Genomic DNA, 24,231 nt, shown 5'->3' with positions numbered 1-24,231 from the left:
ATTGCACAGATCTATAGAGAAAACTACGGCCCTTGGTTATCCAAAATTAAAGATAAGCTAGAATCCCTTTCCAAAGTAGAATTTTCATGGCTAGGTAGAATTGCAGCATTTAAGATGATGATCCTTCCCCAACTCCTCTACCTGTTCCGGAATCTCCCAATAAGAGTTCCCCAAAAAATTTTCACAGAGTTACAAAAACAATTAAATCGATATTTTCTAAGAAACAGAAAGGCCAGGTTCTCCAATAAAATATTAACATCACACATCTCCAATATGGGTCTAGGCGCACCAAATGTGGAACTTTATTACAAGGCCACAGTTCTGGACCAATCCAGGTCAATCTGGACAAAAGACTCCACAAAACAATGGGTTGTTATTGAGGAAGAGCAACTACCACTAAAATCATTTAGAGAGTTTCTAGAATCCAGATTGACCTGGAAAATCCAACAACATATCCAGAACCCTGTCACTGCCAACTCCCTTAGACTATGGAAAGAACTAACTAACTTGAGCAAAAACGAGGCGTTGGCAGTGACAGTACCAACTTCCCTAGACACTTTGCATGCGGCTATAAAAAACTTGAACTTGGAGACCTGGACTGACCATGGATTAAAATCCATAGAGGATCTGTTGGGAGATTCCGGAATAAGATCCTTTGATGACTTAACAGAAACATATGGAATCCCATCAACAGAGAAACCCACCTATGATAGAGTAGCTAGATTTTTTAATAAACATCCTTATATCCCCATCACCTTAGAACCCAAAATTATAAAACTCATTCAATTAGAAAACACTCATTTAAAAGGAACCTCAATATTTTACAGAACCTTACTAGACCTAAAAGAAACTTTCCCAAAATGGCAATTAACCAGGTGGCAGGACTGGCTGGGAGATGAAGCTGAAGTGGGTGTGGAGGAATGGGAGATGGCCGTCAAAGCACTCAAAAAGGTTTCTCACTGTGTGGGACACCATGAGAGTTTACTTAAAAGCATTTGGCGGTGGTATCTAACCCCTGAAAAGATAAGTAAATTTGATACCCATACATCCCCCCTGTGTTGGAGGGGCTGCAACCTGGCGGGTACCATGGAACATATCCTTTGGGAGTGCCCCAAGCTCCAGAACATGTGGAAAGATATTGGAACCTTTCTCCAACAACTCCCAATGTCTTTACAATCTATCCCCCCAGGCTTAGCGGTGTTAAATTTGGGTGCTCACTCTCTCCCCCCTCAGGAAAGAATGATCATCACTCATGTATTTATAGTGGTGAGAGGATTGTTAGCTCTATACTGGAAATCCCCCTACATACCAACTTTGGAAGAAATCCTCAGAAGAGTAGAGTCCAATCTTTTGGCCGAAAAGGCCTGGTCCATCAGGTGTGGAAATGTAAATTCCTTTCTTAAAAAAGCCGCTCTCTGGCCCACAGTTTATTTGGGTTCCAAACTATCAGACTTCTAAACAATCTCACTTCTCTTCCTTCATGTGACATCAGGATAAGTGTGTATGTTACCCGTATGATCTTACCAGCACCCCCCATCCCACTTGGTTCATCCTATATCTCTATTTTCCTTTTAAAAGCTCTGAATTATCCGGACATGACGGTGTGCATAGTAGAGTAGTTGAATAGAATAGGTTAGGTTTAGGTTTAGGTAGTTAGTAATCAGTATTCTACATCAATATAATATTTGGAATCCCAACCAACCAATCATACGACATAGGAAGTCATCCTCATGCATTGCCTATTCCTGGTGTGCAACCTGAGGCAATATGGTAAACCTGTATATGGGTCTTACTCCCTGGGATCTATGTGGAGGGTCAGTCCCTCATTTCCCAGGTTGAGAGAGACCTGCTGATCACAGAATCTACTTCCACCATCTTGCCATGCACACCTTGAGTAGGAGCTACTTCCTCTTCTTCATAATCATTTCTCTGATTTCTACATGTCAAATGGATATTTGGCATTTAGACTAACTAATTGACCCCAACTCAAGTGGTTAGGTATGTCAGTCAGTATAACCAAACATTACCAACTCCAACACAATTGCAGTATACCACATTTAATAATTTTTTGGTTTATAAGATTCCCTAGTGAATCAGAATCCCATAGTATATAATTTAAAATAACTTAAAATAACTTTGTATAAATTAACATTAAAATAATACACAATGATAGTACTCAATGACAGTTGGAAGAACTAAACATAGTTCAACATAAGAACATGGGAAATTGTTTAGAACACATTATACGCGTTTACGCGCTCTTCGACAATGCTCATCGCGTATAATGTACAATCACCGCACATAACAGTAAGGTGGCGTTTTAAAAAAAAAAAAAAATGACCACAGTAATTACATATCAAATACGCGTTCTAAACTGGTTCTACGCGTATTTTCCCAACAATTAGATACCTCCACTATCCTCCCTAAGTTAAAACTTTAATAACTCAATACTTTATTACTCCTCCTTAACTTTTCTCTTCTTTTTTCTTATGAAGGTTATAAAGATTTATATACATATTTTCATATTATACTTTGTACCAATAAAGATAAGTCCTCTTAAAAACAACTAGAAACACCTGCTCAAAAAACAAATGTAAGTAATTTGCATCAATGCTCAATTTCAATTTTACTGCAATTGATCTGCATTTGATTTCTGATATGCCTATCTACTTGTTTTTGCATTCACTGTTAAAAATTTGAAAATTCCAATAAAAAACTATTGTTACAGGTTTAGGCACCACCAGGGGGGTCTTAGGGTTAGGCACCACCAGGGGGGTTTTAGGGTTAGGCACCACCAGGGGGGGTTTAGGGTTAGGCACCACCAGGGGGGTCTAGGGGTTAGGGGTAGGTACAGGGAGGGTTCTGTGTGAGAGTAGGGTTAGGTATAGCTTTAGTAACATTCTTATTAACCTCCCCGGCGTTCTATTGAGATCGCCAGGGAGGCTGCGGGAGGGTTTTTTTTTAATAAAAAAAAACTATTTCATGCAGCCAACTGAAAGTTGGCTGCATGAAAGCCCACTAGAGGGCACTCCGGAGGCGTTCTTCCGATCGCCTCCGGCGCCCAGAATAAACAAGGAAGGCCGCAATGAGCGGCCTTCCTTGTTTTGCTTAGATCGTCGCCATAGCGACGAGCGGAGTGACGTCATGGACGTCAGCCGACGTCCTGACGTCAGCCGCCTCCGATCCAGCCCTTAGCGCTGGCCGGAACTTTTTGTTCCGGCTACGCTGGGCTCAGGCGGCTGGGGGGACCCTCTTTCGCCGCTGCTCGCGGCGGATCGCCGCAGAGCGGCGGCGATCAGGCAGCACACGCGGCTGGCAAAGTGCCGGCTGCGTGTGCTGCACTTTATTTGAAGAAAATCGGCCCAGCAGGGCCTGAGCGGCAGCCTCCGGCGGTGATGGACGAGCTGAGCTCGTCCATACCGCTCAGGAGGTTAATGTTTTATAAAACGTTATTATAAATTTCACTTTTTAAACAGGGAAGATTAACGTTTTTACAATTGCCGATTTCATACACAGTATTTAATGATTTATAACTTTATAAAACATTATTTTTAAACGAAATATAGCACAATTTTTTTTAAACGTTATTCATGCTTATCGTTAAAAACCCTGCGCCCTTTTTTCCCCAGCACCCTTTTTAAACGTACGCGTAAGTCTGATCGCCCTGGCATAATCCTGATCTGTGCTGCGGGCTGGAGAGCCCACGCAGCACAGATCTGTAACGATCGGTGTCAGCACACAGAGAGAATCTGATTATTGGTGATCTGCAGTATCACCAAGAATACAGATATATACCTGATTATTGATGATCTGCAGAATCACCAATAATACAAGTATAACTAACCTCTGGACACCTATATAGTGTGAGTGTTTGGTGCAACAGTAATGACTTTGAGTAGGACCACCCGAGGAGCAGGTGGTCATTGACAGTATGAAAAAAACCTCCCTCAGGGAAGTGCGAAGACCTTCCAGCAGCCTAAAACTTCCAAGGGGGTGGAGCCCCAGGCTGAACAGCAGGAAGGCCCTGTGGCTAAGCCCCCCCCCCCCCCGAGGAGTGGACTCCGGATACTTCCCACCAGGCTTCCCAGGATGTGAGTCATGAAATTCCTTCTTCAATTCCTCTGCGTGCATGCGACAATCTGGCACCCAAGTTCTCTCCTCTATGCCATATCCCTTCCAGTGAACCAGATACTGCACGGAGTTCTGCACAAGCCGGGAGTCCAGAATCTTTTCTATCTCATACTCAGGTTGGTCATCAATCAACACAGGAAGGGGGGAGTGGAATCCACGTGTACTGCCGGCTTAAGCAAAGACACATGGAATGATCTTACACCTCGCATGCTGGCAGGGAGATCAATAGCATAATGACATTATTAATCTTTTTGGTCACTGGAAAAGGGCCTATGAATCTAGGGCCCAGTTTGGGTGACAGTTGTTTCAGAGCCAAATGTCGTGTGGACACCCAGACCGAATCCCCTGGAGAGAATTCCCATTCTATGGATCGTCTCTTGTCAGCCTGTTTCTTCTGGTTCTGAAAAGCCTTCCCCAAATTTCTCTTAACCATTCCCCAAATTTGTTTCAAGGCCCTCTGCCAATCCTCCAGGGCTGGAAACGGAGTAGACGCTACTGGCAATGGGGCAAACTTGGGTGACCTTACCGACACCACCTGAAATGGGGTAAATCCTGAAGAGGAACTTTTCAGATTGTTGTGTGCAAATTCTGCAAACGGCAAAAATTTTACCCAGTCGGTTTGTGCATCTGCAACATAACATCTAAAAACTGTTCCAGAGACTGGTTGACTCTTTTGGTCTGGCCATTGGTCTGTGGGTGGTAGTCTGATGAAAATGAAAGATCCATGTCTAACTGATGGCAGAATGCCCTCCAAAACTTAGATACGAATTGGACTCCCCGATCTGCCACTACATTTTCCGGAATGCCATGCAGCCGGAAAATGTGCTGTATGAAGAGATCAGCCAATTCCTGGGCCGAGGGGAGTCCTTTCAGGGGGACAAAATGAGCCATCTTACTGAATCTATCAACTACCACCCAAATGACCGTCATGCCCTCAGACTTGGGGAGTTCTCCCACAAAATCCATGGACAAATGGGTTCAAGGTTCAGTCGGAACTGGTAACGGCTGCAACGTTCCAACAGGTGCCTGACGGGAGGGTTTGCTCCTAGCACACACTGCACACTCTCTCACAAACTCCTTACAGTCTGTTGCCAATGACGGCCACCAAGCACATCTAGCAAGCAGGTCCTGAGTTCTGGTGGCCCCAGGATGCCCAGCATTCTTGTGGGAATGAAACAGCTGCAACAGTTGTAGGCGAAAAGGCAATGGCACAAACAGAACCCCCTCAGGCTTCCCCTCTGGAACATCCTGTTGGTATGGACTCAGAGTGACAGTCCAGTCCTTCCAGGTCTCAGTGGCTGCCAAGACCACCTTCTGAGGTAGAATGGTCTCAGGGGCGGAGGGCTGTGCTGTCTCGGGCTCGAAACACCTGGATAAGGCATCGGCCTTGATGTTCTTACTACCAGGGGTATACGTAATTACAAATCTGAATCTTGAAAAGAACAACGACCACCGGGCCTGTTGGGGGCTAAGTCTCTTGGCGCCCTCTATGTACTCTAAATTTTTGTGGTCCATGTAAACTGTGATGGTGTGTTCTGCCCCCTCTAGCCAATGTCGCCATTCCTCAAAGGCCAACTTGATGGCTAGAAGTTCCCGGTTGCCGATATCGTAGTTTTTCTCTGCGGGTGAAAACCTACGAGAAAAATAGGCACATGGGTGGAGTTTTCCCTGTAAACCAGAACACTGAGACAATACAGCCCCCACCCCCACCTCTGAGGCATCAACCTTCACGATAAAGGGGAAAGTGACATCCACATGTCTCAATATGGGTGCAGAACAAAACAGAACAGAGTGGAAAAAGCAGCATGGGCCTCTGTGGACCAGTGGTGAGTATCTGCCCCTTTCTTGGTGAGACTGGTGAGAGGCAAGATCACCATAGAGTACCCCTTTATGAACCTCCTGTAGTAGTTGGCGAACCCCAGAAATCTTTGGAGTGCCTTCAGTCCCACAGGCGGAGGCCACTCCAAGACAGCAGAAACCTTTCCAGGGTCCATAGAGAGGCCAGAGGTCGACATAATGTACCCCAAAAAGGGACAGAGGTCACTTCGAAAATGCATTTTTCCAATTTGGCATTCAGCAGATTCTGTCTCAATTTCCGTAACACAAACTTAACATGTTTCCTATGCTCTGAGAGGTTGGATGAAAAAATCAGTATATCGTCTAGATACACCAAGACGAATTTGCCCAGCACCTCCCTGAACACCTCATTAATCAGCTCCTGGAAGACGGCCGGGGCGTTACACAACCCGAAGGGCATCACCAGGTACTCGTAATGCCCGTCGGGTGTGTTAAAGGCCGTCTTCCATTCATCACCGTCCCTGATATGTACAACCAGACCTGAGATCGATGGGACAATCAAAGGGACGGTGGGGAGGAAGTTTATCCGCTGATTTTGGACAAAACACGTCAGCAAATTCTGAATACTGGCTTGGCAAACCTTCCACCTGAATCTTGGTATTACCCAAGGTTTCCTTCGCTAAACAATGATGATGGCAATGGGTAGACCAGGTCGTTAGCTGACCTGAAGTCCAATTGATCTGAGGGGAGTGAAGTTGTAACCATAGCATGCCAAGAATGATCGTGGAAGTTGTCATCCGCAAAACCAGAAATTGTAGACTCTCTCTATGTAACACCCCCACCGTGACCCTTAACTCTGGGGTCTGAGACAGAGGGTATTTACTCTGCAGAGGAGAGTCGTCTACTGCAGTGACCAGAATGTGTTGACAACAGAGTCTTAATAAAAGTAATTCTCTGTGTCACGGTTCCTGATGAATTAGGCCTTAACTCAAAGTATGACAACACTCGATTTCTAAAATTCTGAAAGTCAGATCTGTGACCAGAAAACCTTTCGGGCACAGGCATACGTAAGTCTGTACCTGGAGGAGATCGGACTGTATTCATAGCCGTCTGAAGGACTTGTAAAGACCCAGACAAAGCGTTGATCTGGGTCTGATGACTGTCCAGCACTCGGATGTAATTTTCCACCGAGGTGGTGAGTGTATCAAGACGGCTGTTAAGTGCGTCCATTTTGTTTTTATGGTCTGCCGTTCTGTAACGATCGGTGTCAGCACACAGAGCGAATCTGATTATTGGTGATCTGCAGTATCACCAAGAATACAAGTATAACTAACCTCTGGACACCTATATAGTGTGAGTGTTCGGTGCAACAGTAATGACTTTGAGTAGGACCACCCGAGGAGCAGGTGGTCCTTGGCAGTATGAGAAATACCTCCCTTAGGGAAGTGCGAAGACCTTCCAGCAGCCTGAAACGTCCAAGAGGGTAGAGCCCCAGGCTGAACAGCAGGAAGGCCCTGTGGCTAAGTGACACCTAGAAGGTGGGCGTCACAAGCAGGGCTGAAGACTAATCTCTCAATGGAGAGGGATAGCTCGCCAGGTCGGGCAGGCTAGGTCGGCAACACACGAGCAGATAAGGTACAGAGACAGAAGGCTGATTTGGTAACCAGGGACAGGCAGGGTTGGCAACAGGTAATCAGATATGCGTAGGTACCGAATCAGAAAGCAGAAGGAGAGTCAGGAAAGCAATAGGTCATAACAGATATCAAACAAGGCCTAGTCTTGGGTGTGAGGTCCGTGGACTCAACACCCTGGAACTAGTCTGAAGTATAACACATTAGTAACACAGTATCCCTAGTCTTGGGTGTGAGGCCCGTGGTCTCAAAACCCTGGAACTAGTCTGAAGTATAACACAATAGTAATCTGGCTCAGTGTGAATTCCCAGGTCCTCCTGGTTCTAACACACTGTGGGATCTGACTATGGTCTGAGTGCTTTCACGTAAGTGTTCGCAACGGCTGAGAACTTGAGACTGACCAGCAATAACTATATATAGAGCGGTGCTCCCCGGTGCCACCCATCGCTGATCAACCAATAGCCGCCCGCTCTGAGATCAGCTGACCAATCTGGTCAGCTGATCCCTCCTCGTTTGTCATAAAGGTTCTGCCACTCAGCGCGCGCACGCGTATTCCTCAATCTGTGTGCACTAGAAGGCCCAGCCACATCAGATGCATGGCGACGCGTGCAAACCGCCGCACTGGACGCGGAAGCAGCCGCTTTGCTGCCAGTCCGCGCGGCGGCTTTTCCGCAATCTATTACAAGATCACACAAAAAATCTGGTCGTCAAGTGGTTAAATTGCTGCCATTCTTGCACTGTTAATGGCACAAGCCTCAAACCTGGTCACAGTTAGTCATTGGTTCACTGGGCTTCAATTCAGAAAAGGGGTGGAGCTACAAACAGCCAATCAGATTTGTTTCATCTCACTGGTAATATACAAATTATTGATGCCAAGGACCCCAAAGCTCACAAACTTGGTCACTGAGTGACTGTGTGTCCAGGTTACAAAAAGTGGGCGGAGGCAAAAAAAATTTCACTAGGAAAATATAAACTGCAGCCCTTCTTACACTGTTAATGGCAGGGTTCTCAAACTTTGCCCAGATGGTCACTGGGTGACTGAGATTCATTTTATGGGAAGTGGATGGAGCCTATAATAGCCAATCAAAATTCACCTGTTGATTTTCAAGGGGAATATTTAAATTGCTTCCATTTTTGCTCTGTTAATAACAGATGCCTCAAACCTGCTACAGTTGGCCATTGGGTGACTGGGGTTCAAATGCTGGAGAGGGGCAGACCCACAAACAGCCAATCTGATTTGTTTAATTTCTATGGGAATATGCAAATTATTGATGACAAAGACCCCAAAGCTCACAAACTTGGTAATTGAGTATTTGTGTGTTAGGGTTAGAAAAAGTGGCCGGAGCTAACACCAGCCAAATACATACCCGGGCAACACCGATTCATCAGCTATTATTCATAAAAGTGGATGGAGCCTACAAAAGCCAGTCAAAATTAATCTATTGATTTTCAAGGGGAATATTTCATTACTGCCATTCTTGCACTGTTAATAGCACAAGCCCCAAACTGGGTACAGTTATTTATTGGGTGAGTGGGGTTCAAATTCAGAAAAGGGGTAGAGACACAAACAGCCCATCAGATTTGTTTCATTTCAATGCAAATTATTTATGCCAAAGACTGCAAAGCTCACAAATTTGGTCATTGAGTAATTAAGTAATTGTCTGTTACTGTTAGGCATAGCCAACACCAGCCAAATACATACCCAGGCAATAATGGGTCATCAGTGGGTGGAGACAAATACAAATTTCACTGGGAAAATGTAAACTGCAGCCATTCTTACATTGTTAATGGTAGGGTTCTCAAACTTTGCACAGTTGGTCACTGGGTGACTGGGATTAATATTCAGTAAAGAGGGTGGAGCCTAAAAAAGCCAATCCAAATTCATTTATTGCTTTTCAAGGGGAATATTCAATTGCTGCCATTCTTACACTGTTAAGGACACAAGCTTAAAACCTGGTACAGTTGGTCATTGGGTGACTGGGGTTCAAATTCAGAAAAGAGGGTGGAGCCACAGCCAATCAGATTTGTTTCATTTCAATGCAAATTATTGATGCCAAACAATGCAAAGCTCACAAACTAGGTCACTGAGTCAATGTGTGTTAGGGTTAGAAAAGTGGGCGGAGCCAACACCAGCCATATACATACCCGGGCAACCCCGGGCAATCAGCTAGTTATGTATAAATGATTTAGTCAGTGTTTGCTCTTTGATTTTGAGCCATTTAGATGGCTCGATAGATAATTTCTGACATGTCCAATCTCGTGCCCGATCATTTCCGCGCTTGATTTTGCATTTTGGGGAACAATGGGTAAAGATAAGAAAAACGAATGGAAGACAAGAGAATCGAGCGCAGAAAACAATCGGGCGCGGAATCAAGCGGCAAAATCGACTCGTGTATTCCCAGGATTACACTCTCCTAGGAGTTCTGGTTCACCATGAACTTTCTGGGCAACCTGTAACTAAAGAAGACATAGTGACATGTGTTCAGAATGGTAGCATTTATTATATGGGATGGTTGCAGGGCTTTAACAGGCTGGGCTGGACCATGTGAAAAGTGCCCTTTTTGCATGTATGCATTATGAACACCTTAACCACTTAACGACCAGCTAACGCCCATATGCGTCAGCAGGTCTTAAGTGGGTTACCATGGAAACGGCCGCTCCATGTCAGTTCATGGAGGGTGTCTCCGTGAACAGCCGGAGAGCCTCCGATCGTGGCTCTCCGGCAAAATGTAAACACGCGGGGAAGAAATCCACGCTGTTTACACCATACGGCGCTGCTGCGCAGCAGCGCCGTAGGGCAGATCGGCGATCCCCGGCCTCTGATTGGCCGGGGATCGCCGTCATTTGATAGGCTGAAGCCTATCCTACAATGCGCAGGACGGATATCCGTCCAGCGCACATCAGAGCCTAAGCGAGAGGCAGGAAGAGGTAGGGAGGACGGATAACGCTGCGGAGGGGTGCTTTGAGGAGGCCCCCCCCCCCCCGCTCAGGCACACAGAGTGGCGGCGATCAGACCCCCCAGCAGGTCATCCCCCTAGTGGAGAAAAAAGGGGGGAAGTCTGATCGCCCTGCTGTATTAACGATCTGTGCTGCGGGCTGCAGAGCCCACGCAGCACAGATCTCTAAAACACAGCCCGGTCCTTAAGTGGTGAACTACAATGAAAAACTGTGAAATGTAAAATATGTGCAAACATATACAAATAAGAAGTAAATTTTTTCCAGAGTAAAATGAGCCATAAATTACTTTTTTCCTATGTTGTTGTCACTTACGGTAGGTTGTAGAAATCTGACAGAAGTGACAGGTTTTGGACTAGTCCATCTCTTTATAGGGGATTCTCAGGGATATATTTATTTTCAAAAGCACTTAGTGAATGGCAGTTGCTCTGTCCAACTGCCAAAAAACTGTGTAGGGAGCAGGGAAGCTGGCCAGCATCATTGTTTAAATCCTTTTTAGGAAATATCTTTATAAAGAATAAAAGTCTTGCTGAGAATCCCCTATGAAGAGATGGACTAGTCCAAAACCTGTCACTTCTGTCAGATTTCTACTGCCTACTGTAAGTGACAGCATTGTAGGAGAAACGTAATTTATGGCTCATTTTATTCTGCAAGAACCATACTTCTTATTTATATATGTTTGCACATATTTTAAATTTTACAGTTTTTTGCTGTAGTGCCCCTTTAATGAATATTATACTGTTGTCAAAATGTATGGATAATGTTTAATATGAATATTCATTATTTGTTCAAATATGTTTTACAAGGTATAAAATAAGGTTAAAAAAATGTCAATACTTCACTAGGCTTTAGTCATTTATACTCCCTTTTCAATCATTCAGATGACATTATTCTTGGATACAGACTTTAACTCACCAGGAAGGCCCAGGTACAATTTAAATGGCTCATAAACCTCAAACATATGACTTCGAATTTGATTTATTAGTCTTTTAGCTGCAAGAAAGTTTTTTTCGTATAAGTCTAATAGCATGGTCAATAAATATATGTTGTTGTACTTCAGCTTATGTAAATCTATTCTGAATGTCATAATTTTAAAGTCACTCTAACTTTGCTAAAACTGCTAGCATTTTATATGATTTTGCTGAACTTACTTCTGAAGTATGCTGATACTCTACTGATATTGTGTGCGTGAGCCCAGTCCTGGGCACAAAATGTAGGGGTTCTCTGTGTCTGTAGCAGATCCTTTGTCACGCTTGTGGTTGTTGCCCCAGTGGAATTCTGAAAATTATTCCACCCCCCAGGAACATACTGAGCACATTTTCCAGTCCTATGGGGCAACCCTTAAAGGGAACTTGAAGCGAGTAAAATTATTTAAAATAAACACATGACGTAGCTGCAAATGAATGTTACATACTAACCTCACCGTCAGTTCCTCTTAGCTCACTATTTTCTTCTTACAGTGATCCCTTCCAGTTCTGACAAAATGTTGTCAGAACTGAAATATACGAGTTGCTGTCAATTATATATCAGCAGCTGTCAGTTACAACTGAATGTGCAAGGTAATGTCCATGTTTCCCTATGGCTCAAGTGGGTGATATTACAGTTTAACAGTGTGCTGATCAGGAAGCTGCTATTTGGTAATGGCCATTTTTAAAATGGAGGACGGAGAATTCCATTGATCACAGTGGACAAATGGGATGCAGGAGAGGAGAAAGAGATTGAGGAGTAGACCACACGGGATGTAAGTATGACCTGTGTATGGTTATTTTGACTTTTTATTTTCAGTTCAGGTTCTCTTTAAAGCATTGAGCGTCCTTTTTGGTGTCTGGTTCAGAACATATTAAACTACAGATTTAACTACACTCTGCCAATGTTTTAGCATATAATGAAATTGACAAATAAAGTTATGCAGTTTAGAATACACATATACAGCCTTGTTTCATGTGTTTCTATAATACAGGATTTAAGGATAGGTGCACTTATCCTAAGGTCTCCCAAAGCTTTAAAGTTTCATTTCCAGTGAAAACGACAGCCTGTCATGTTAGGCTCTGTCTTAATATTTAATTAAGTATTTATATAGCGCCCACAAATTATGCAGCGCTGTACAGAGTATATTGTCTTGGCACTAACTGTCCCTCAGAGGGGCTCACAATCTAGTTCCAACCATAGTCATATGTCTATGCATGTATTGTGTAGTGTATGTATCATAGTCTAGGGCTAATTTTAGGGGGAAGGCAATTAACTTATCTGTGTGTTTTTGGGATGTAGGAGGAAACCGGAGTGCCCGGAGGAAACCCACGCAGACACGGGGAGTGCATACAAACTCCTTGCAGATGTTGACCTGGCTGGGATTCGAACCGGGGACCCCCCTCTTCAGCAAAGATACCACAGTGTCGTTCATTTTCTTCAAAAGTTTTCTGAAGCTTTGGTCACCCCCACCTGTGTTGCCCTCAGCTGCAGCGGCGTAATTGGTGGCTGCCAAGGTGGAGGATGGCTGCAACAAAGTATGTGGGGGTGGCCAGAACTTCAGAAGACTTCAGAAGAAAATGTCAGTGACTGTCTTGCCAATGGAGGGGGCGGAGCTTCACCTGTCTAATGAATTACGCATCAGCAGGTGAGACCCACCAATCCTGGCAGCATTAAGACAGAGCTTTGCGTGGCAGGTCTTTTTCAATAGAATTAGTCTTCAAAGCGACCCTGTAATTAAAAAAAAAAAAACTCTCTGGGGATACTTACCTTGGGAGGGGAAAGTCTCAGGTTCCAATGAGGCTTTCCCATCCTCTGTAGCTTGAGGGAATCTAGCACTTGCTCCCCCGAAACCCCCTCGACAAGGCTTGACAAGATCTGCGTCTGTGCGGTAATATTTACCTACCGTGATCCAGCTCAGGCGCAGTAGCGGCTCTTCATTCAGGCTGACAGAAATAGCCAAACCTGATTGAATTCGCTCTACTGCGCAGGTGTAAAGGACCTGCGCCTGTGCAGCAGAGTGCAAACGATCGGGCTCGGCTATTTCCGCCTTAGCCCAAATGAAGAGCCGTTACTGCGCCAGCGCTGAAAATGTAAATATTTGCCTCGCCGCTGTTCAGGGGTCGCAATGCTGGATTGCCAGGAAAGCGGAGGACAGGGGAAGCCTTGTTAGGATCCAGAGACTTCCTCCTTCCAAGGTAAGTATCCCCCAGAGGGTTTATTTATGTTACAGGTTTTCTTTAAAGAAAACTCAGGAACGCTCCTTAATATGTACTGTTTTGTAAATGCGTACATTATTTCCAAAAGATTATCCAGAACTGTGGCTTGGTTAACACAATGCCAGATCACTACCACATCCTTATTGTACAGATGTGCTATACCAGTACAGAGATGTGCTGTGTTGCAAGGACTGCAGGGTCCTCTGCTACGCTAGAGCAGGTCCGTGCCACTCATCAGATGAATACTAATGCAGTTTGCTGTCCATAAAAATTTTATTAGGACTGACTTATTAGGACTGACTGCTGCAAAAGTGCAAGAAACAAAAATGGCTAAAGAGAATCTGTATTGTTAAAATCGCACAAAAGTAAACATACCAGTGCGTTAGGGGACATCTCCTATTACCCTCTGTCACAATTTCGCCGCTCCCCGCCGCATTAAAAGTGGTTAAAAACCGTTTTAAAAAGTTTGTTTATAAACAAACAAAATGGCCACCAAAACAGGAAGTAGGTTGATGTACAGTATGTCCACACATAGAAAATACATCCATACACAAGCAGGCTGTATACACCCTTCCTTTTGAATCTCAAGAGATCATTTGTGTGTTTCTTACCTCCTCGAGTTCTCATGCACTGAAGTTTCAGGCTGCTCTTTTCTTCCTGCAAACAGCTTTGCCCTTGTCTGAATTTCCTCAGTATGTGAAAGCCCAGCCAGCTCAGAGGACGATTTATCCAGCTTGTAAAAGATAAGAGAGTAGAGAGAAGCTGCACTAATTTAAATATCACACAGGCAGTGTGCAGAGAGGGTCCTGAAAAGGGGAATTCATAGCAGAACCACAACACTGAAGAACTTGGCAGCCTTCCAGACACAGGCCGACAAGTCTGACAGGGGAAAGATACATTGATTTATTACAGAGACTGTGATAACAGAAAGTGCTGCAGTAAGCCAGAACACATTAGAAGAGCTTTTGGAACTTGTAGGATGATAAAAAACAGGATGCAATTTTTGTTACGGAGTCTCTTTAAGAGAAAATGTACATTGTGAACTGGCCAATAGAAAATCATTGCAGTCCTTTACCCATGTTCTTTCTTGCTTCCTGTTCTGTCAAGATGCAGGGCAGTGGACACAGTGTGAACACAGCCCATTTTTTCTGCTGCAAATGTCTGGATTGAACAGTAAAATGGAAACCAGCAATAAAGGGTAGTTGAGGTTTCTATTACAACTGGTTTCCCTCATTCTCCCCTTTCCCCCAGACAGTAATATAACATGAGATTGAAATCAATACAAAACATCCTAAAACCTGTAAAATCCCCAATAAGGGTAATGAGTCCTACACTGCTACCTTTAAGGAACCCCGAGGTAAAAAATAAACAATTGTATCCATCATCCTACTCCTAAAAATTACTTTTTTAGATATCCAACAGTTTTATTTTATATTTAATGGACCACTCCAGCGAAGTAAGCAGTTAAAATCTGACAGAACCGACAGGTTTTGGACTAGTCCATCTTCTCATGGGGGATTCTCATGGTTATTAAAAACAGTTGCTCAGTCTAACTGCCGTTAAGGTGGCCATTAATGATACAATTTGCTGAATGTTCGATTGTAAATGATCGTTTGGGACCACTAATGGACAAAAATCTCCAAACCAATCTGATCAGATTAATGAAATCGATCTGAATTTCGGTTCAATATGATCGATCTGATCAGATTGGTTAGGAGATAGTGGTCCATTTACAATCGTTCATACGAAGAATCGTTCGTAATCGATTGTTCAGCAAATTGTATCATAAGGCCCCTGTTTACACTTAATCAGTTCGTATGCGTTAGTGTGCGTTAGTAGGCGTAAGTGCGCGTTGGTATGCATTTTTTCCATAACAGTGCATTGGGAAGAAGATTTCAGTTTAAATGGGTTAAGTGTTAACTGTGCCATAGGAGAACATGGGCATTACTTTGAAAATCAGTTTTCTTTCAGTTATAACTGAGAGCAACTGATTAAGTTTAAAAGGGGCCTTAGTGGCCACCTTTAGGGCCTGTTCAGACTATCTGTGTATGAAGAATGCGTTTAAAATCAAAGAAACGCAAGTTGAAAAACGCATGCGTTTTTCTTGCGTTCTAATGCGTATTCTATTGCGTTTTGCACACACACGTGACCCATGGGAAAAAAAATAATTATGGGAACCGCAGAGGAAAACGGACGCTAAAAACGCAATAGTACGCGTTTTTGATACGCGTCCATAGACTTTCATTGCGTCCGTTTCTATGCGTAACGCACAGAACTGCGTGCAGCAATGCGGATGAGAAACGTATGCGTCTCAGACGCATACATGTGAACTAGCCCATTCAAAAGCATTAGGAGCCGTTCCTATGCGTTTTTGGTACCCAGACACGTTCCCTGAAAACGTCTAAGAACGCGCATAGTCTGAACAGGCCCTTAGGGAAAGATGGCTGGTATCTTACTATTTTGGCAGTTAGACTTAGCAACTGCCATTCAGGAAATGCTTTTAAAGGGGATCTTTAACTTTTTTTTAAATAAAAGCTTTACTTACCTGGGGCTTCTACCAGCCCCCTGCAGACATCCTGTCCCGCGCCGGTCCTCAAGGATCCTCCGGTCCCCGTGCCGCGGCTCACTTATCGTTTTTCGTCTAACGAGACGAATGCCACTGCATGTCCACTCACGTCCTCGCTCTCATCGCCAGGAGCGTCCTGCGCAGGCGCAGTAGTACGTTTTCTCATACTGCGCCTGCATAGGATGCTCCCTGCAATGTGAGCAGGAGCAAAGAACGTGTGTGGCCACGGTCGCACAGGCGCAGTGGGGTTTGTCTCTTTAGACAAAAAAAGTGAGCTGTGGCACGGGGACCGGAGGATCCTTGAGGACCGGTGTGGGACAGGATGTCTGCAGGGGGTCAGTAGAAGCCCCAGGTAAGTGAAACTTACAAAAACCCTGAGAATTCCCCATGAGGAGATAGACTAGTCTAAAACCTGTCGGTTCTGTCAGATTTTAACTGCTTACTTTTATCACTGGAGTGGTCCTTTAAATCTACTTTTTAAGTTTTTACTTTTTCATTGTCTCTGCTCAATGACACATTTATTGAAGTATGTTGGAGCTAAAATCTATGAACCATTGCCCCTTATCTTTATATTGTCTATAGACTGAACCACACATGTGCAGGACACTTATGGCAACCGGCTTGATGACACGCCGGGTGTTCAGCCAAAGTCGACATATTACCAAAGCCCCCAACCAACGGAAGGGACCAAAAGGATGCCAGGGGCCTTGCGGGCTACGGGGATCTGGAGGAAGCCCCAGGTAAGTCCTGATTTCCTTTTTTCCTCACTTCTCAGGGTCCCTTTCAGTCTCTATGCCCCCGGGTCACAGAGAATAGGCACCCACGAGGATAAAGACAAAAACACACAGACTGAAGAAGTGCATCAGACTGCTCTGGGGCCCTGGGCAATTGCCCAGTGTGCCCCTATGGAAGCACCGGGTGTGGGTTGTAGTAGCGGGTTTCAGTACTTGCACTCGCTGAGGGAGGAGTGGTGAATGTATTTGCTGTAGGGAAGCTATGTAGGGAATTGAGATGAGCACCCTATTTGTTATCTATTCCATACAATATGCATTGAAGAAAACTCAACCCCAAATCAGGGATTTAAAGGGAACCTAACCTGAGATGGATATGGATTTTTCCCTTTAAAATAATACCAGTTGCCTGGCTCTCCTGCTGACCCTGTGTCTCTAATACTTTAAGCCACAGCCCCTCAACAAGCATGCAGATCAGGTGCTCTGACTGAAGTCAGACTGGATTAGCTGCATGCTTGTTTCAGGCATGTGATTCAGCCACAACTGAAGCCAAAGAGATCAGCAGGACAGCCAAGAACTGGTATTGTTTAAGTAAACATCCATATCCCTCTCAGTTTAGGTTCCCTTTAAATATGAATCACATTGTCACTACTGAATGTCGACATGTACCACTCTGCATGTGCCAGGCCACTTGCCACCTCACACCTGGTGTGCCCCTCTGCCTGGAGTAAGTTGTTTGTTTTCCGTCCCTTCATTCTAGTTTTCTCTGCCATGGTATGCCTTATTTCCCACTCTGCAGAGAAAAGCCCCATCAAGCCACTGGTCTAGAGGTAGTACTGAACTTGCTAGTTGCTACAGCTATGGAAAGGAGAAACCTCCTTCCAACAACTCCATTCTAGCCGGTTAAAGCTAGAGGGCGCTACAATACAGACGTTGCTCTAAAGACCTACAATGCATGCACACCCGAGCCCAAAACAAAGATGGCTGCGCATATGTTCGTTCAAGAGTCTTTTCCGGTTCCTGTTACTAAGTTAGAATCTTCCGATCACGTGGTCAGCTGATGCAGCCAATCGCAGCTGGCGGCGCCATGCGTTTGAACTAACGTAATTTTGTACTGGCTGAGGAGTCGCTGGTGCTGGGCTGTACGGAGTGGTGAAGCGGCCAAGCGGAGACGGAGCGGCGCCCGTGCAGGTGAGGGAATGCAGAGGTGCCGGGTGCTGCGCGCTCTACAGGTGGAGGAGCGGGTGGCCTGTGTTGTCCGTTCAGCGGGGGAGTTGAGACCAAGCCAGGCATATGTTTGTTTGCTTCTGGGGGGACACAACACCATCAGTACTGCTCCCAGCACAGCCAGCAACACTGCTCTGTGACTTCAGGTGCTGAGGATACAAGAGGCGTAGGTCCCTACAGAAAGCATATCAAGGTCTGTTTGGGTCAGATTTAAGCACCCCAGTATTCCTCACACTGCTACTACCACCGGTACTTTCATGCTTGTTTACATCCTTGTTGAGAGCAGTAGATATAAGGAAACACTGGATTATGCTATGTTGCAGTTTATGTAAAAGTCTTTTTTTTTTTTTTTTTGCTGCACTCTACAGCGTACAATATTTTGAAGTGGACCTGAACTCAGAAACGCTCTAAAATATACGCAACAGCATAAAAACCTTAAAGCTGATACAAATCCTACAATAAATCTGCAGTTTCTACTTACTGTTCCTGTTTTCGTGGAAGCAGACATATTGTTAACATCCTATGCTTCCAAATGAGCTTATCTGCCGTGGCAGTCAGGTGGCACAGGGGAGTGATCAAATTACAACTAGTGATTAGACACAGATGAAGGGGGATTCGACAGACTAAACTTTCTAAATACATACAGGATGCATTTCTCTCTGTTTTCCTTCTGTCCTGTGAAAGTTCAAGTTCATTTAAAGGGATACTGTAGGGGGTCGGGGGAAAATGAGTTGAACTTACCCGGGGCTTCTAACGGTCCCCCGCAGACATCCTGTGCCCGTGCAGCCACTCACCGATGCTCCGGCCCCGCCTCTTGTTCACTTCTGGAATTTCAGACTTTAAAGTCTGAAAACCACTGCGCCTGCGTTGCCGTGTCCTCACTACCGCTGATGTCACCAGGAGTGTACTGTGCAGGCCCAGTATGGTCTGTGCCTGCGCAGTATGCTCCTGGTGACATCAGCGGGATCGAGGACATGGCAACGCAGGTGCAGTGGTTTTCAAACTTTAAAGTCTGAAATTCCAGAAGTGAACCGGAGGCGGGGCCAGAGCATCGGTAAGTGGCTGCGCGGGCACAGGATGTCTGCGGGGGACCATTAGAAACCCCGGGTAAGTTCAACTCATTTTCCCCCGACCCCTCCTATAGTGTCCCTTTAAAGAAGACTGAGGTGAGTCAAGAGGGTAAGATGACACGTAATTACCAACAGTGTTCTCCCCCAGATTTTTTTTTTCCCAGCTGGGTGGCATGAAAAAGTAGGAGAGAATGCTGGACCAGCACTTCTCTGCACAATTCTGTTTACGGGAATAGGAGGAGGTGAGCCAATGACAGCTGGGTGAAGCACCCGGCTAAAAGAGCCTGGGGAGAACATTGACCAAAGAACAGGGAAACATATAGAGACTTTCCATGCCATTGTGGTGAAAGATGCTGCAACCAATTCGATTTTTGCAACTTGCCATACAGCGTACACTATATGAGCTGTGCATAACTATGCCTGTGCGGCCTCTTTCCGGAATCCTGGCTGTACTTGTTTTCAACTGACTTACAAAAGCAGCGTACGTTTAAAGGGTTATTTCTTCCCTCCAGGGGGCATTATTAGTTTCCCATGGAGGGAGGGTTATTAGTTCCCTCCAGGGGGGGATTATTAGTTGTCTAGCAGAGGAGGGTTCTGTGTGAGAATATGGTTAGGTTGGGTTGCATTTTCTGATAATTGCTTTAAGTCCATGCTTAGGTTGCACTTTTTGATATTAATACCTCCAAATGATTGCAACCGGTTGCAAAACCTTATAAAGTTGCAAAACTTTCACCACACACAGTCTTTGCCGCTAAACATCGGGGCTGTTGGCGAGAGAGCAACTGCGCTGTGCCTGCTCCAGTATGATGAAGCTACTCCTACTGGAGGTTGTGCCTGAAGAGGAGCATGGCCCTAATGTTCATTCTGACAAGACCTTATCGGAATTATTCGGGGGGGCCTGGAGGATGGAGTGGGAAGCCTCTATATGATCCATAGGCTTCCCTCTTCTTAGGTAAGCATGTGTTTTTGTTGTTTTTTTTTTACCTGTGGTTCACCTCAGGTTCACTTTAAGTTTATGGCAACAAGGTGCCCATACACTGATATTCCCTGGCAGATTTGATAACTGATAGAATCTGCCGAGAATCTGTTTCAACAAACTAACCTACATTACACATTGATCTTCTTGTCCAATGAATCACCCTACACTGTCAAACTAATCATCTGATCGGACCGAGATTTTCCAGCTTCCTCAATCGATTTGAGCATCCATTTGACTGATTTTTGGCCTGAAATTGAATAAGCTTGTTGTGGCACAGATTCAACAAAATAATTGGATGGTCGCTCAGGCCCCAAAATCGCTAGCCGTATAGTCACCTTAACATGCATTACACTGACTTTCCTGTCTCCTGCTCTCACAATAATCTCTCCTGCCCGACCCCTGACCTCCAGCTCTCTCTTGCCTGACACTGACCTCCAGCTCTCCCCGACTCTGCTCTTTAGCTCTCCCTGCCTGACCCTGACCTCCAGCTCTTCCATGCCTGCTCTCCCCTGCAATGACCCTGACCTCCAGCTCTCCCCTGCCTGACCCTGACCTCCAGCTCTCCCCTGCCTGACCCTGACCTCCAGCTCTCCCCTGCCTGACCCTGACCTCCAGCTCTCCCCTGCCTGACCCTGACCTCCAGCTCTCCCCTGCCTGACCCTGACCTCCAGCTCTCCCCTGCCTGACCCTGACCTCCAGCTCTCCCCTGCCTGACCCTGACCTCCAGCTCTCCCCTGCCTGACCCTGACCTCCAGCTCTCCCCTGCCTGACCCTGACCTCCAGCTCTCCCCTGCCTGACCCTGACCTCCAGCTCTCCCCTGCCTGACCCTGACCTCCAGCTCTCCCCTGCCTGACCCTGACCTCCAGCTCTCCCCTGCCTGACCCTGACCTCCAGCTCTCCCCTGCCTGACCCTGGCCTCCAGCTCTCGCCTGCCTGACCCTGGCCTCCAGCTCTCGCCTGCCTGACCCTGGCCTCCAGCTCTCGCCTGCCTGACCCTGGCCTCCAGCTCTCGCCTGCCTGACCCTGGCCTCCAGCTCTCGCCTGCCTGACCCTGACCTCCAGCTCTCGCCTGCCTGACCCTGACCTCCAGCTCTCGCCTGCCTGACCCTGACCTCCAGCTCTCGCCTGCCTGACCCTGACCTCCAGCTCTCGCCTGCCTGACCCTGACCTCCAGCTCTCGCCTGCCTGACCCTGACCTCCAGCTCTCGCCTGCCTGACCCTGACCTCCAGCTCTCGCCTGCCTGACCCTGACCTCCAGCTCTCGCCTGCCTGACCCTGACCTCCAGCTCTCGCCTGCCTGACCCTGACCTCCAGCTCTCGCCTGCCTGACCCTGACCTCCAGCTCTCGCCTGCCTGACCCTGACCTCCAGCTCTCGCCTGCCTGACCCTGACCTCCAGCTCTCGCCTGCCTGACCCTGACCTCCAGCTCTCCCCTGCCTGACCCTGACCTCCAGCTCTCCCCTGCCTGACCCTGACCTCCAGCTCTCCCCTGCCTGACCCTGACCTCCAGCTCTCCCCTGCCTGACCCTGACCTCCAGCTCTCCCCTGCCTGACCCTGACCTCCAGCTCTCCCCTGCCTGACCCTGACCTCCAGCTCTCCCCTGCCTGACCCTGACCTCCAGCTCTCCCCTGCCTGACCCTGACCTCCAGCTCCCCCCTGCCTGACCTCCAGCTCTCCCCTGCCTGACCCTGCTCTCCAGCTCTCTCCTTCCTGCTTTCCAGCTCTCCCCTGCCTGACCCTGACCTCCCGCTCTCCCCTGCCTGACCCTGACCTCCGGCTCTTCCCTGCCCGACCCGTGACCTCCGGCTCTTCCCCCTTGCCCGACCGTGACCTCCGGCTCTTCCCCCTTGCCCGACCGTGACCTCCGGCTCTTCCCCCTTGCCCGACCGTGACCTCCGGCTCTTCCCCCTTGCCCGACCGTGACCTCCGGCTCTTCCCCCTTGCCCGACCGTGACCTCCGGCTCTTCCCCCTTGCCCGACCGTGACCTCCGGCTCTTCCCCCTTGCCCGACCGTGACCTCCGGCTCTTCCCCCTTGCCCGACCGTGACCTCCGGCTCTTCCGCCTTGCCCGACCGTGACCTCCGGCTCTTCCCCCTTGCCCGACCGTGACCTCCGGCTCTCCCCTGGCCGACCCCTGACCTCCGGCTCTCCCCTGGCCGACCCCTGACCTTCCGGCTCTCCCCTGGCCGACCCCTGACCTTCCGGCTCTCCCCTGGCCGACCCGTGACCTCCGGCTCTAACCCCCTTGCCCGACCGTGACCTCCGGCTCTAACCCCCTTGCCCGACCGTGACCTCCGGCTCTAACCCCCTTGCCCGACCCTGACCTCCGGCTCTAACCCCTTTGCCCGACCCTGACCTCCGGCTCTAACCCCCTTGCCCGACCCTGACCTCCAGCTTTCCATGGGGGGAAACGCAGCGAATTTATGTTTATGAAAACTGGACCTTACTAATGCATATTATCTATCCTTGCTGGATGGCTACATAATCTCCGGTCTCTGTTTCATGAGACTACCATGTTGGTTTCTGAAACGTTTTTAAATGATTTTGCCTGATTCTCATACTTTCTCTGACTCTTTCTTTCTGCATCAAAGAGGCCAGTTTATAAAAACAAACACTGAGTGCCACTTTAGGGTCTCCACTTCCAACATTCTGATTACCACTTTTTTTTAGCGCCATATTCATAAACCGGAAAAAAGGTTTTGTTCCCTGGTGATCAGGCGCCCAGAGTCATTACTTATTTTGCAGAAGGTATTGTTATTGGCCTGAGGAAGCAGCTTTGGCCATGAAATGCCTTGTCGGATGTGCATAATTGAAGTTTATTTTACAAACCATTTGAGTGTCCCTACTTCAAGGTAGGAGAGAACACTTATTTGTATATCTCCATCTATATACTATATACATACTACTCTGGTCTCTACGGACGCCTCCTATCCACCCAAGTATAGTTAATTACTCCCTTTAAGGGATCAGGCACTAGGGCTTTTCCTAGGGCCAAAACTTTTTGGAGCCGCGACTAACACCTCACCAGGAACAATCACGAGTGGTTGCCTCGTTAGCAACCCACTTTTGTGAGTTTCTCATCTCTATTCTTCTGGTAGCCTTACGATATCACGCCAGATTGGGCTCCCGATCTCCTTGTGTTTTTTCTTCTCTACAAGCTTGGGTATTTCCAAAATAGCTCCACAAATAGATCACCACCATGCAATAAACTTTTTATAAAGCCCACTACAAAATGCAGAGCACCCAGGAAAAAAAAAACCTTTCCATTCATTCTTCATGACAGACCTAGAAGATCTGGTGGCTTTTGTGAAGAACCTCAGAGAAAACCTCTTTCTGGTAAGCTTAAGGGCTGGTTCACACGGGCGTCTGCTGAGCTTTTGCTTGGCATTGCGTTCAAACGCCAGCGTTTAAACGCCAGCGTTTAAAAGCTAGCTTTTGAAAGCTTTTGAAAAGCGTTCAAGGCTAGCAGCTCTGGTCTCTGCTATTGTTTACTCGCGTTTACTGCCTCTGAAAGCAGCATGTTGCTTTTGAGACTAGACGCAACGCTGGGATCTACTGCCAGGCTTTCATGAAAGCCTGCAAAAGCCAGCTCTAAACGCTCCCATTCACTTGCATGGGATGGCAGTAGATCCCAAAAAACGCTGCGTTAAACGCCACAAAAACGCCCGTCTGAACCAGCCCTAAAATTCCCTTTGTTCTAATTTTCACGCTAGCCACCAGGAGATGGTCCTAGGCCTGTTGTGAAGATCTTCATGGAAAACTTTTTGCTAGTAAGGGTATGCTTACATAATTTTTTTTCCTGTGCACCTGCTTTATAGCTTGGGGCTAATGATAAAAGATCAGATTCTGGCTAAAACTGGTTGTTCCACTAGGCCAATATAGAACATTCATCTCAGGTTTGTTTTAAAGTAAACCTGAGATGAATGAATGCAAGAGTTTTATATATACCGGTACCTG

General features: G+C 46.7%; 1 protein-coding gene and 1 long non-coding RNA gene across 6 annotated transcripts in view; one reads left to right on the top strand and one right to left on the bottom strand.

Annotated features, from left to right (window-relative positions):
* Positions 1-17,923, bottom strand: part of LOC137519712 (uncharacterized) — a 60,262-nt gene extending 42,339 nt beyond the window's left edge. For both annotated transcript variants that reach the window (XR_011021089.1, XR_011021088.1), the window contains exons 1-2: positions 17,666-17,923; positions 14,311-14,432 (exon numbers count right to left, since the gene is read on the bottom strand). This is a non-coding gene — a long non-coding RNA (uncharacterized lncRNA). The remainder of the gene's footprint in view (positions 1-14,310; positions 14,433-17,665) is intronic.
* A 184-nt stretch (positions 17,924-18,107) lies between these two features.
* The window catches only part of SGO1 (shugoshin 1), a 38,661-nt gene continuing 32,537 nt past the window's right edge, over positions 18,108-24,231 (top strand). For 2 of the 4 annotated variants that reach the window (XM_068236129.1, XM_068236130.1), the window contains exon 1: positions 18,213-18,416. The gene's annotated coding sequence lies outside the window, so the exon portion shown is untranslated. Of the gene's footprint in view, positions 18,188-18,212; positions 18,417-24,231 lie in introns of those variants that run through there. The other 2 variants (XM_068236128.1, XM_068236127.1) reach the window with 2 other exon arrangements.

Source organism: Hyperolius riggenbachi, chromosome 5, assembly GCF_040937935.1.
Source record: "Hyperolius riggenbachi isolate aHypRig1 chromosome 5, aHypRig1.pri, whole genome shotgun sequence".
Taxonomy (NCBI): domain Eukaryota; kingdom Metazoa; phylum Chordata; class Amphibia; order Anura; family Hyperoliidae; genus Hyperolius; species Hyperolius riggenbachi.
The sequence above is the reverse complement of the archived record's forward strand: the minus strand, read 5'-3'. Positions and strand labels throughout refer to the sequence as shown.